Genomic DNA, 13,656 nt, shown 5'->3' on the forward strand with positions numbered 1-13,656 from the left:
AACCCAACGTATTTCAAAAAAAGCTTATTATAGTATTATTCGTTTATTGGATGATTTATGATTTTTATTTGTACAAACCATCATAAAATAATAATATTTAGTACTTAAATACTTAAGTACATACAAAATTAAACTCTAAAATAAGAACTATAATAAGTGTGAATATTGTGGGCCCCGATAAAATTAACGTCCAGTTGTTTTCAGATCAATAATCATAAATCATAAATTTGTTAAGCTATAAGATATTGAGCAACTGAATCAAATCAAAACAAGTTTAACCACCTAATTAAACATTTAAATCTTCGTATACGCTGTAATCCAAATTAAAATGCATTTGAGTTTATTTTGATAGGGAATTGCATGAATTTTAAATGTGTTATATTTTCCTGCTCTTTTTAATTAAAATGTATTTATAAACATGTTAATTAATAATATACCTAATGGTTTTCAAACACGGTAATGACAAATATATATACTTTCGAACTTTGGCAAACACACTTTTTCGAATAATATAGCTCCTCCAACGTATTTATTCCGAGCACGCGAATCCGAAAGAGGTTGCACGGACGTTGAGCTGATAGGACTTATTTAATGAGAATTTATATTGAGAAGAGCGGATTTGGATGTTCATCGGGATGATAATAAATGGCAAACAAGAAATATTATTTAAATCGATTTACCATATCGACAATAATATCTCACGTGAGATAGGCAGGTTACGTCTATAATTTATATTTTTCTATCATCGGAAATGTACTACACGCATTACTTATATTTACTACTGACAATCAAATGCCAACTATCGAATAATTCACACCACGAATGTAAAATTTTCACATTTACGACACATTTGCCAATGGTTATTATATTTATATTATAATATTATACACGTATATGTAGATTGTATGTTAACGTTTTTGATGCATTTAGTGTCGATAAAAAATGAAAAATAAATTATGTCGCCATAAAGACTCGTGTGAGGAAGCATTTATGATGTACCATTTGAAACGTCGAAGGTAAAATTTAATAATATTTTTTTATTGCATATTTTTAGAGCCAATTCTTTTGTTTTTATAGGATCTTATATTGAAATTTGAACTAATCAATATGTTTTATCCCAAATAGATAGATGAGCAATGAGAATCCAGATAGAATTAAAATTAATTTAGCAAATGAAAATTGTATTGATGGTAGAGTTCACGAAACGTCAGTGCCAAGTTCAAAATAATACTATGTGAGTATGTAAAAACGAACTCCAGTATAAGTGACCATTCACGAGGAGCGACAGTAAATTATTAAATTTGTAATAAAACTAATTAATTTGCAGGCTATACAGAAATCTTTTATGTTACGATAGTTGAATAATATTAAAGTGGGTACTTCATGATAATATGGAAATGATTCTTGAAAACAGTAAATACTCGACGAATATGGATTTTTTTCCATAAAAATACTTTTATTTGCATAATTTATCGTTTGTAGACCATTTTCTGAGAATTTCAATACAACTAAAAAAATCGAATTTTGACCTAAATATTCTGCAATAGAATAATTATTGATAAATACTCTAATATTTTGCGTGGTTAAAAAAAATAGCTAAGATTATACAACACAAGTACAATTTAAAGAAATGTTTAGTTTATTCAAGCCATTTTAAATGCAAACATTTAATGCACAAATTAAAACTGCTGAAAATAATCATCATTATTGAGTGAATACATTTGTCTATGTATTCGTACAACCGATTGGACCTTAACATAAATTTTGGCCTCAGAAATGTTTTCTGGACATATATAATAGTTGCAAAGTTTACACCCTACCGAGTCTTTTATATTTTATTAACGTTATTAATGAACCTACAGGCGGCGGTGAATTCTTGAATAGTGCAGCCGGACCCCTTAAAGGATATCCATCACGGACTTTCCACCCTATATGTGATGCTGTTTCGAAATCACCTGTCAAGACATAGGGGAGATGGTGATTTTTTTTTTTTGTTACAAGACGCTAAGGAAACACGCAAAATGGGAAAACCAAAAGACTTTTCATGTTTTTAATCGACGAACTGTATTTTCACACAATAGCTCTATATAAGTTTCCCCTTTAAACGTCATCACATTCGTTTCCGGTTATGAAAAACTTAACTGACAGTCGTATCCGGTTGGATATTGTGCTTTTATAGAGAATTCAGAATCTATGAAATGATTGGTTGGAGATAATTATAAATTTTCGTTAGTAATATTATTTAGAGGCTATAAAGAAAACGTTAACATTTTTGTAACAAAGATAGTAAACTAGTTTCTGATTTTATTTTCAGATTATTTTCTTGAACGACACAATATTTTATATTGTCATTGTTATTAGTGAATAGTGAACGTAAACGTAAAATATAATGTGTGTATTGTGTATTGTGTAATGCGTGTATTATAATAATTTATAAACAATATGTCAATATATTATTATCTAGTTTAGAAATAATTTGCATGAAATAAAAATTACAAATATAGTTTGGTGCGATCTACAACAGTCGAAAATATAAAGTATACCACAGCGTACCACCGACACTCGTTTCCTCTACTACCAATACGAAACGTAAACATCGTGAGTCAGTCGGCTCTATCACCGTATGACTTGCCCGACCGCAGTGGCAGATACGAGGGGAGATACATACTAAAAAATACTCTCAAAGGTCGTATTTACTCGGCGGGTCGAAAGAAACGATAGTATATTTTGATGTTTAAAAACCAGACATTTTGCCTGTTGGTGTTGCAGCTGCAGCTGGTAGAGAAGCTCTTCCGCCATTGGAAAGTTATCTTTTATCATTAATTTAGTGAGGCTATAATCACATTAAACTTGTCAATTGAAATCATGAATGTAACTAACGAACAACATTTAATTATTATTATTAGGTTTAAAATAAGTACATATTTGTTTTTTGCTTTTGACAATCTCAAAGCCCCCGACGGAACACGGTCCTACAACTTGGGAACTAAAACAAAGAATCGGTGCTTAAAACTGTGACTACTACACGACACCTATTTATCTTATCAGGCGACAGAGAAAACGAAGAATACATTTATAAATTACAGCCAAAAATAAAAATGTATCAATGTAATATTGTACATATTGTAATTATTTATAATTTAACTATACAATTTGTAAGACCATGTTCTGGGATACATTTCTAATAAATTAAATAACAATTTAAAAAAAATAATTGCTTTCATAGATTTCAAATATTTATTGATTTAACTTTGTAGATAATTAATCTTCAACTTTGACATAATTTTCATCTTTGTTATTCATTATTAAAATAATTACAGTAAACGTTTTAATCTATTAATTTATTGTTTATAGTATAAATACATTTAATATTGATAACTGAAAACCTACCGTTATAAATATTTATCTGTTATATGCCTCTCTATAGTTATAGGTCCAATTAGTAACTATAAAATAAATAGGAATAATGTAGGAATACAACTAGGCAACTATTGGTTAAAGGTCCGACAGGTAAAAAAGGTTTTTTTGTTTTTTTTGAAAATCCACTCCACATGATCAACCTTTGGATCCACTAGTGCTTGGCCACGATAGAGATAGGATAGAGGACTCTCTTTCTTTCTCTCACTCGCTTGTCTGTTACGTTGCACGATATATAACTCGTCCTACATTGACCAAAATTTACTATCTACTGGTGATAGTCTCGATCCAGGTATAGGATCCACGGAGCCTAGCGACTTTATACAATGTGTTTGCAATAACAATGATTGTTTTGCGTACAAACATGGTACTGCTGATCAGCGTTCGTCGGATTATCTACCAGAGTGTCTGAGTTGCACTTACTGCAACGAGTTACACCCAAAAAGAGTTGGACGTGCCCACCCCTGGCTACGGCACTGGATGGGGTGCAAGTATGCATCAAGTTGAATTTTCACACATTGCCTACTTTATATGCTGTGGCACGTAGTCGGTTTGCCTACCGGGGAGGCTGAGTTGCACCCAAAAGGAGTTGAATAATCACAATTTTTTTAAAAGATGTATTTTTTTACAAGCAACGAAGTGCGCGGGACTAACTAGTATAATATACTTTGATTATCTTAAGTCATTCGTCGTGTGCTCATATATTGCTAACACGCTAACACTCCAACCACCCTCTGACCCATCAACATCATAAACTGTTACGAATTGCCAGACACCCGAACATGTTCCCCGCTGCTGCGGTTCATCCATTCAAATGTTATTTTTTAAAAGACTTCTATTTCCAAAATTTATATTTGCGGACAGTGTTTTTCTTCTGAAAATTTTCAAAAACTGTATACATATTTATTTATTTTATTTAAACTATTTACAATGGCATTGTTATATAGCCATATAGGTATAGCGGTACACGGTATAATATACCATCGTAGTATATTTATACTCAGTTATAAGATCAATGACGAAGATAAAATATTTCTCTGCTGAGATAACACGTGTTTCTAAATAGGTACTGATTACTACTTCACTATTACTTATTTTTTTATAGGTATTATCTGGTTTATTACAGTACCGTATCGGCTGTATTTGCTGTACTGGTCTGTTTAAATAGTATCAGTGTATAAATAATACATCCACCTTCATATTACATTATATTTATATTTATTTATAAACGCCCAGTGGGCATATAGTACAGAGATAGTAAGTACAAGATTTAATTCAGCTTTATTGTACTGGTACATACACCAATATATCGTAAAGCAGTTTCTACTGAATCTTGCACTGAACATAATAATAATATACACCTCTATTATTTGGCATACGGGTAGATACTGTTTGTAAATATAAAATATACCTAGTGTGAAATTTGTCAGTGAACCGTGTGAAAAAGCTGCACGCGAATGGCATACATAAAACGATGAATACGAAATTCGTTAGCGTGCGATGGGAAAAATGATTCAATCTGAAAAGTAAGAAAAACATTGAAACGATTGCATTCCAGACATATTACACCATATTATTAATACAAATAAGTTTGACACCGCAGTCAACATGTTTAAGAAGTTGATTGTTTTCAAGGACCATTATTAATACGGTTAGATTTAGAACAATGTTCATTGAAAGATTAATATGCCATGAGCATGGACGTAGAATTCTGTTATTGTGATAAAATAGACAATGTTCTATTCGTCCTTATTTCGCATTAATTTTAATTTTACTAATACTGCTAACTTGGTGAAGAAACCAGTTTAGAAAAAAACTACTAGGTGCCCTTAATATTTATATGTCCTAATATTGTATTATAATATACTTACTTCTTGTGTATCGCATTTAACACTTATAACTTATAAGTTATAAGTTTAAAACCAACATGGCAATATTGTCATTCCTAGCTTACCGAGTTTACCACGATAACAAACATTTATTTTCACTATTTAATATTTATCCATCAGTAGTTGTTTTTAATAACCTAATTTACCTAAAAATAAAATTGGTTTTTTAAAAACTTCAAATATTTATACAGATAAATTCAAATACCTACATTACATAGTTAAGAAACATAGTACTATATACACCTACTACCTAGTCATGAATACATTGTTTATTATGAACATTTAAATTTAAATTAAGTATTAAATGTTTGTGTTCTAAAACGTTGCTGTATAAAACAACAAACATATGGTAATTTAGCAACGATATATATTGCACATTTATAATATTATCTAAGTAGTACGTTACACGGGAATAACCTAATAAAGAAGATGTATTCCATGATATAATTTAATAAAATGTAAATTGGATGGTTTAAGATTTGCAAGTTTACGCTCTAGTGATTTTTTTACACGTTAATAAATTTGTTGAACATTTTCAAACACATCTTTTATACATAATTATAACCAGTATAATACAAACAGTGAAATTACTATATTGGCATAGTGCTCCCCAAAGCATAATTTTAATTATAGTATAACACCCATATTCATAAGATTGTTGTTCATTTAAATGGATATGTTTTTAAATAACATTGCTTCATGTTACTTTTTTTCTTTTTCCTTTTTTTAAATATAAAAAAATATTGATGTTTGTTAATACATTTCGTTCAGAAGCACTTCCATATTATGTAATAATGGTTTGGTTTTCTAATTAGTAAGTGAAAATCATATATTAGAGCTGTATACCTATACGATTTTATGAACGATTTATTTATTTTTATTTGAAGATAATATTGTGTCATTCAGATTTACTGATTTGGTTTGTACTTATGCTATTTTTGTTCATCGTATAGCTATTGAATTATGATTTATATGCGAGTACGAATTAATTATTATGATGCATAGAGATGTACAGTCATAAATTCTTCTCCGCAGCCGAAAGTTTTGCTGATCAATGATTTCTTTTACACGTCTTAGAATTCAAAATATATTACAAAATCCAAATACATTTAATTACAAGAAATATTGTAAGGAAAAAAAATTCTCAATGGTATTATATTTATTAGTTTTAATAATCATGAGGACCGCGGCCACGTTTGAGTCGATCCACTTTAGGCTCGTAGTTGTCAATTTAGTTGTCAATACGACTTTATTTGATATTTTTAATTTGTAGAAGAAATGTTTTATTTGTGTTCAACGAATTCTTTGATGTAAGTGTTTTGAAGTCCATGTTATGTTGAGCGCTCTTAATATTGAATAATATAGAGTTTGATACTTCTTTTGAAATTTCGGATAAGCATTCACAAATTACATGTTTTTATTGATGTAAGATCACAGTTATACCTTAACTGAAGCGGTGTATATAATTTGAGTGGACATGAAACTTGCTTGTATAATAAGTCGTTAATATTTCCAGCTAAGAGATGTTTCAAGATTTATTGAAGGATGGAGAAGTTTTAATCTTCGTTATATTCTCGTTGAAGTTTCCAGATTGATGAGAATTTTGAGTTATATTTTATTCGAAGTTGATAATTATTTATTATTAAAATGTATATCATAATGAAAGTATTTAACTTGTTTAAATAATATTTATAATGTATTACCATTTTTAAAATTTAAAAATACAATTTAAGGGACAAGTTATTATGTTATTATTATTATTATACTAGTATTATTATGTAATACATTTACATATTATTAAGATACAACATAAATATTTCTTCGATTGATAAAAATCTTTTAAAATACAATGGATTAGTTACTTAAAAATATGTGAAATCACAAGCTTTTTAAAATTGTACAACGATTTTGTATTACATAAGCTGTCACCCCGGATTTGTTTACAAGTTTTTGAAATAGGCAAATGCAAATATTGATGTGAAGAGTGACAAGATGTTGATAATTTTGAGGATTTGTTGTCCATTTCTATTTTTTATTTTTTTTTTTACCAGAAGAAGCTTTTTTGCTCATTTGGAAAGTATCCAAAGTTTAATAGAGCATTGAGAAGTTTTGCCATAAATGCGATAAACTGCTTTGTTGGGAGGTTGTTTTAGAATGGTGTTCGTTATTAGATGGCAGGGAGGCAATTTTTTTATTTTGTACAGTTATTTATTGTGTGAGGCATTTAATTGGAGATCGGGAATAGTAAAGTATGCTGACGGCTAAGTAATGTAGTTAGGTACATGTTTAAGGTTGGTTTTTTAATTTATACTCGTTTCTATTTTATTTGTTATGTTTAGACTTTAAAATAGTTGTGTTAGTAATATTTAATAATCAAAATATGTTAGCTATTTTATAAATAATTAGTATATAGTAATAAGTAGGGCTGGGATTTGTATGTAAATACATATTTTTAGTGAAACACGATAAATTAATTATTGCAAATGATAAATTCGTTTCACGTGATTTGCAATAAAATAAGACATATTTTATTTTACATATTTTTACATATTTCGTCATAAATACATATTTTTACATACTTTGTAAAATTTTCGTTTTTATTTACATATTTCGTAAATTTTGACAATTTCAGTGGTTTAGTAATATTATAATAGTATTTCGATAACGGTATTCAGAAAATTGTAAGTGTATAATGCATATAGGAAATATATATCAATTTCAAAAATTAATGAATCAGAGGGCCCAACAGCAGAATTATTAAAGAATAATATTTACTAATAAGTAACAACTGACCAAGTTTATATCAAGATAATCCAAGTATTAAAGTTACCAATTTACATACCTGAGTGAATATAAAATTATTGAAAGCAAATAAATACCAAGATATCACATTTATTGAACAAAGAAAATGAAAAATCTTAGAAAATTATTGTAATAATATTGAAACAGCGATGGTCATAACTTCACTATTATTAGGTAGGTATATGAAACGTTATGATGATGTATTGGTGTTTATAATAAAACGGTGTTTAATATAGTGGGATGACCGTTTATGTTGTATGAAAATAATTCCGGAAGTGTGAATTACTTTCTATTAAAGTTGATTAGTAATATTTTCTTATTTAAGTAACCCCTTTCTCACATTGTTTATTTAGAAAAAGAGCGTGCAAAATGCTTAGTGCAGGCAACCTTTCATCGTTGCCCATTTATCGTGCACGGAGGTTTCCCCCGATAAATCATCGCGTGCACTTAGCTTAATCGGATCTGCCAATTATATATGTCTCAGGCACTGACCTCTAGATCATCACCTCTTGGCCCCGGAAATACTGGTCTATTTCTGAATTTTTAAACATCATTAATAATTTGATAATAATATATTATTACATAGAATTGTTCTGAAATTGTTTATTATAACATTATATTTCATCAAATATTACATATAGTCAGGAAGAATCAAATTGTCATCAGATTACCATTTGATATATCAGCAGTATAACCACTGTTTGCCGGTAACATTATAATGAGATATAATAGGTCTTGATATAACGTTATATTGCAAATAATATGAGTATATCTCACCTAGTTATAATATTATGTAAATTTAAGTGTGATAGTAAAAAAATCTTTGACACGTATCATAATAAAATTGTAGAAAATCAGCTACACGATTTACGTTTAATATTATTTATGTTTTTGTATAATCTTGATGCTAAAATTATCTTTAGTTTATCCAATAAAACGGATTCCCACTCGACCGTATAGGAATTGGCCATACTCAGCCAGAGCATTTGAAGGAGATGATGGAAGAGACGAGTGTCTGGCCTGCACCACACATGGAGAACATCTCACCGTTTAGCATAATATAAGGACAATCAAATTTAACATCAGCTCTCCTTTTCTCGTAGATAAGAACTATATAGGTCCTTCTACCACAGACCACAGTAGACCTAATGGCATTCCTAAAATACATCAAATACCTCTACGAACTCATTTAACAAAATTTCAAATGCGTTTATTTAAACCCGTTTCAATCTAATTAATTTAATATTGTAATATGTGATCCTTTTGATATTTGAAATGTATAGTAATCGTAGATCATAAGATAACTTTTACATACAACAACAAAATATAACTGAACACATTATCGTAATGATATCAAAATAATACTACTGTAGTCTAATGCTCGTCATCCAAATTGTAAGCCAACTGTTGAACATTTTATTCAAAATAGAAATTTAACAAATTCAAATCACATTCTATTAATGATAACTACACGTCACTTTTGTTTGGAAGTTTCACACAGGAATTGCATCTTGTTATTTTTCTGATTTATTTAGTGTAAATTTCGAATAAATCCAGCAAATTGGCAACATTTTAGATTTATCAATTGTAACATTTCAATGTCAGTCTACATTATGTTGATATAGTTTTAATAAAGCGAAAAATAATTAGTATTTTATTGTGATATAAAAAAATGTAATTAATGTTTTTTTTATTAAATACATTTTTGTATTCCAAACAAAATTTTGATTTTTATTATTTCAGAAATGATAATGGAAAGCAAAGATAATGATAGATATTATCTAGGTATAGGTTTATATTATACACATTGTGTGGTCGATTAATGAATATAATTTTAATTCTGAGCTCCAAGCACATGATATTGTTAAGGTATTAAATATTAAATATAATAATATAATATAAGTCAGTGCCGTGGTGTTAACCAAATAATACTGCCCGAGGTGCTGGTTGTCAAAGAACATTTTATTACTTCGCTTCATGTAAAAATCCGTATTATTTACTTAAAATACAAGAAAAAAATAAAAATATTTTAACTCTTTCCGATGCAAATAAAAAACTCGTTAAAAGAATATTCAGCCATAATAAATAATAATATACCTACAATCTACGTCATATTTTATGATGCTTGTAAAATGTATTGTTTTTTTTTTTTTTATTAATAATACCTATACAAATTAAATTTTTAATTACATCGTTTCGAAAATTATTTGCCATCGATAATTATGAATAGTATGAATTTGTTGATAGTTCACAAAAATTTTGTAGCCATATACGTTAATTATTCACGATATTATACAACATTTTTTCAACCTAGAATGGATAAGTCGTGAGCTAAATATACTGAACAGAAGCGTAGCTTAGTGAAACTGGCCAAGGCCAGGGGCGCAACGAAACAAGGAGTGGAAAAGCCAGAATAAAATATGAGTTGCTTATGTTACTGTTGATAATATATTAAATTTTCTTTAGAATATGTGAAAAATAGTTATACGTATCTCTTACCTACTACTAAAGTCTATAGATATTACTTTATCACTATAGTTTAGTAATCAAAGGTCAGATTCTCACGACTAGAGTAATATGGACAACTGGCTAGACAGTGTTATGATATTGTAATCTCGAAGTCGGGTAAATATTTAAACATATCAGACAGGGAAATTGTATTTTCCAAAATATATTTTATGCGTTTCTTATTTTATTTTATTATTATATCTGAAAAAAAAAATATCAAGAGTTCAATAATTATCAAGTAGAGTTTAATTATAGTAAAAATCCTTTTCTTAGTAAAAAATACGTAATTTGTTCGTTTTTTTCAATATTTTTTTATTTATGGATTTCAATGTAATTTGTATTTTAGTTTTATAAAATGGTAAATTGTTGTATATCAAGTGTCAAAATTATCTGAAGTGAATCGTTTCATAAGACGAATTATGTATATTATTTCTTTATTTATGATTGCTATTAAAAATATAATAATGTATCTACAAATCCTTTGTGTGTGTGTGTGTGTGTGTGTATCGAAGGAGGGAGAGGAGTAAAAAAAATCCCTGGTGTGGAAGTATGTCAAATGGCTAGAAGTGCTGATGAACCTCGCTACTGCTCTGGTACTACATTTTTTAATTATCTACTCTATCAGTTTGCGGCTTATGACTTACAAATTCATATAATAATATAGCTGCTATAACGTCTTGTACTTAATAGTTTAGTGTAAGCTGTTGGTTTCATTATTTCAGTGTCGATAACTTTTGCATAAATTGAATTCGACCAAATGTTTAGAGTAACTTGTGCGCTATGCCTTTGACGTTTATTTTTCACCCTAAAGCCGACTAGTTAAGCTGTACTTAATTTATGTGTCAAGATCTTTTCTCAAGTGTTCATCTCTTCATCCGCCCATCATTCAAGTATCCGGTTGAAAGCAATTTTCACGTTTGTTGGTCTACTACTTAATTAACTGACCTCACTGATAACCACTGGTATTGGGTTGTATAGTACACTCTAGTATTGGGTTATATACACTCCAAAGACAGAAATTACATTTTCCGGTAATTATTACCTTATTTCACCGTTGAAATATATAGTTATTCGGCTATTTCGACTTGAATACATATTTTCAGACTGGATAATTTGTCAGTGAAATTATTTACAAGTTTACAACAACTATATATTTAGACAAGTTAATTTTAGTTGTTGCATACATAGTTGAAATACCTATATTTAAATTTATACTCTTTACACGTAGTCAAATAAGTTGTCTATTGGCCTCGCTGATTTGTTAGATGTCAGCATTTTCTACACCTAAATATTATTCATCAGTCAACTTGAATTCAAAATAGTTTTAAAATTATTACGTGCAGCAAAGACGAAGAGAAAAAAAATAAATATTTTGTAAGCTATCTATCGATTTACTCATATTATCTTGCCAGTTTTGAGATTCGCATCTAAGATCATAATGAAACGGCGGCGGCGAGGAAAAAATTCGGATTTTAATAGATTATTCTGGGCACGCATTATATACAATTATCGTATGTCCGTAATATATTATCAATCTGCGCTGTTATCAATTTCCAAACAGCAACATTCCTAATAGTGTCTTACAGTCGACTGCATCGTTATACATTCCTTATCGGCGAACCGTATTTACGCCGCGGTTGGTAGGTAAACATCAGAAATTAGTTACGTTCGAACGGTCCGCCGTATTCATCTGCAGTCTGCGGGTCCCGGCGAAAGGTGAAATTCGCTCGTTCGGCTCATCCTCCGGACGACAGTGACCACTGACCGACTATGAGATTGAATAAGTCCCATCTCGTTTACGGACGATGGTAAAAATGTAAAACGCGGTCACCGTTTTACGTCCCTGCCCGTCAATGAAATCACCCGGTCAAGCGATGATATGACTTTCGTCTGAACACGATGACGATTGATCACTAAATAATAATATGTCTGCAATGTCGGGCCGTGATGAGCGACCCACATACGGATCGAGCACGTCTGCAGGTGGTTTATCGCACGACGAATGAATTATATAATTTTCAAAATGTATCTTATTAGTTAATACTGTTGACGAGAACGACTTACTACTCGTATCAACCGCATGTCTCCCGAATTTCGTTATTTCGTCCGTCATTTGCATAGGTTTATCGGTCTTCCCCTGTATGTTTCTTTTCTCGTAATTACATATTTTGAGAAAAATATATAATATTGTGATCTCAATTTATTCAATTAAACGATCATCGTTGTTCTTTTACATACAAATAGGTACATACTATTATATTAATACTATTTTTTTTTGTTTTTCGTATAATATTAAAACAAATAGTATAATATTATATTGTATTTATTCGTATAAAAATAATAATAATTTGTATACATTTTATAGGTGCCTATAGCTAACTTTTGCTTAAAATATCAATACCTACATCATTGGTATATTACTAACCATTATGTCTAGGTTCATATAATGTCTCTATGTAAGCGTGATTTCTATGTGATTTGTAGGTACCTATACATAGCCGTATAATATTATAATGTATTATATTAAGAAAACAATTATTTTGAGCATTAGATATTAATAATAATATTTAATATAGGTAACTAAGTAAGCCGATTTACATAATATTTTGCATTGTGTAGAAATACGTGCGTTCTACGAACAACATGTCATATACTTTTCTAATTTGTCTTCTATTCAAAAGTTTTCGGAGAGTCTTACGAAATGATTTCTTATAATTTTTCGGAAAATATATTTTACAGTGAAATTTAGTGAATCGAATAACTGCGCTCTGTACACAGAGAATATAAAACTGTAGTGGATGTTGGCGCAGAGACGCCGCCGGAAGGCATGGGGTTCATTTTCCATTAAAAGCATTGCCGCCGCCGTCCCCGTAGGCTTATTTGGTTAACTTCTCGATTACACATACTGCCCCCCCCCCCCCTCCCCAATAACCGATATATATTTTGTAAACAGAATTCGCCCGTTTTTGAGAATTAGGATCGGAACAAAGAGGGGGAAATATTATCGCACAGCATCCGCACTTTATATACACTTCCCCAG

Source organism: Metopolophium dirhodum, chromosome 5 (assembly GCF_019925205.1).
Source record: "Metopolophium dirhodum isolate CAU chromosome 5, ASM1992520v1, whole genome shotgun sequence".
In the NCBI taxonomy this organism is placed as follows: domain Eukaryota; kingdom Metazoa; phylum Arthropoda; class Insecta; order Hemiptera; family Aphididae; genus Metopolophium; species Metopolophium dirhodum.